The sequence below is a fragment of the Apaloderma vittatum genome, unplaced genomic scaffold, assembly GCF_000703405.1.
Source record: "Apaloderma vittatum isolate BGI_N311 unplaced genomic scaffold, ASM70340v1 scaffold33399, whole genome shotgun sequence".
Lineage (NCBI taxonomy): Eukaryota > Metazoa > Chordata > Aves > Trogoniformes > Trogonidae > Apaloderma > Apaloderma vittatum.
This window is the reverse complement of record NW_009736384.1, coordinates 18,467-20,683: the sequence shown is the minus strand read 5'-3', so window position 1 is coordinate 20,683 and position 2,217 is coordinate 18,467.

Below are 2,217 nucleotides of genomic sequence, written 5' to 3'. Positions count from 1 at the left end.
AGCCTTCGCGGTTCGGACTTGACGATTTGAGCGCCGTGAAGGTGTTCCTGACCGCAGCCCTGGCTGCGATTCCCGCATCTATCTATAAAGAAAAAAAATAATAAAAATCAATCTTAAGAAAGCAGAGGTGTTGCAGTTGCACAGGGTGCAGCTGCGGGCGCAGGGGTGCCCAGCCGCGGGGCCTGGAAGGCGCCACTGCTGGGAGCCGAGACCTCGGCTTCGGGTGCAACCCGCTGAGCCAGAGCTGGTGACAGATCTGCTCTCAGATCTTCATCTGTCGTGCTCTTCTGACTGGCTGTCTTTTACATTTACATCTGTAGAACTGTTTTCCAAATAATTTCATAGAATCATAGAATCCTTTACATTTGAAAAGACCTGTAAGATAATTAAGTCCAACCATTAACCCAACACTGCCAAAGTCCACCACTAAATCACTTCCTGAAGCACCACATCTACATGTCTTTTAAACACCTCCAGGAATGGTGACTCAACCTCTGCCTTGGGCAGCCTGTTCCAATGCCTGAGAAGCCTTTCAGTGAAAAAACTTTTTGCAATCTAAGCTTCCCCTGGTGCAACCTGAACCATTTCCTCTTGTCCTATGGCTTGTTACTTGGGAGAACAACCCCTCCTCTCTACAACCTCCTTTAAGGTAGTTACAGAGCATGGGAAGTTCTCCCCTCAGCCTCCTTTTCTCCAGGCTACACAACACCAGTTCCCTCAGCCACTCCTTTAGATCCTTCATCAGCTTCTTTGCTCTTCTTTGGCCATGGTCCATGGTGATGATAATGTACTTGAAAAATTGGATAGGACAGTGAGAGAATGATGCTGTCTACTCCTTCTGCATAGCTTCTGTGATACAAGGAATGCTTTCAGATTCTAGTTACTCTGAATTCCTCTTGCTTCTTCGTCTGTGTCCATTTTACTATTTGATAACCTTTTCTTTGCTCATTTGACTTAAGGCTTTGAATATGCACTATGTAAGACCTCGTGGTTTGAATTTCCATTCATGTCTAGGCAATATCAGCCAGCATCTTGATTGGTTTATCATCTCCTATACATGTTGAGTCTGCTATGAGAAAAATCTGCCTGTATACAGCAATTATAGTTAAGACACTCTGTCTTGAGACAGATATGAGGTTTTTTCAGGACAGGACTCTTGTCTTTTTTGCTCCAGGGAAATAACTCGCCTCTCTATGCTTCTCTCCTTCAGATGCACAAGACATATATTTGGAGAAGCAGCATGGGAAGGGGAAGAATTTATTTTAATCCAAAGAGAAAATCTGTTTTACTAGTGAAAAGGACAAAGGTTGTATATATTTCCTTAGATGCTACATAATATTTTAGAACATTGAAGGAAAAGATTATATATATATAGGTATTAAAAGTACAAGAAGGAAAAACAAGGCACAAAAATTACCTTTCTCAGTGTTTGAAGTTAACAGACGTGGTTGCATTTAATGGCGTATTGGATAGATTACACAAAGAACTCCCACTCCCACCAGTAACAACATCCTACAGTTTGTAAAAACATGTTCTCCTTTGTAGCAAGTTTCCATATGCTGTGAGTTGTATTAGGAAGACAATGCTGCCCGTGTCCACCCTTCCGAACAGGCATTTAGGGTCGATCCATGTGGGGAGGGCAGTGCTGCAGTACTGCATTTTTAGGCAAGCCACCAGTGATGATAAGCCTCGAGGTTGCATTACCTAAGTAAGCTTCCTGCTAGCGTGCTCCCTGCCCCCCTGGAGAGCTGGGGGAGAACAGCACATCCACACTGCAAACCCCTGTGCTGCAGGGGTTGTCAGGCTGAGGGCAGCCTCAGTCATGAAACCAGTATCCTATGGTGCAATAGTGCATGATTGTACGAGCTCAGACTTGAAACTACTTTCTACATGTATCTGCATAGTGTTACACTTAACTAGAGCTTGTTGGGTGGTTTTTTTCCTCTCTGAGAGACTTTTTTCTGTCAGGCAAAATGTTCGCGGTAGCACTCCAGAGTACCAAACCACTAAGGTGATGTGTTTGTAGGAGACTAGTATCTGGTATAACGGGATTATTTCTCTTTGTGTAGTCTCACTTGAAAATTTGCCTGAGCAGCAGATCATTAGCTAGAGAGGGTTTCTCTTCTGACCGTCCTGCATAGTGTCCCTCTGGGAAGGTGCCCACCAATGGGTGGACTCTGGTGGGACAACACTGACTCTGACGTTCTGCTCTGAGGT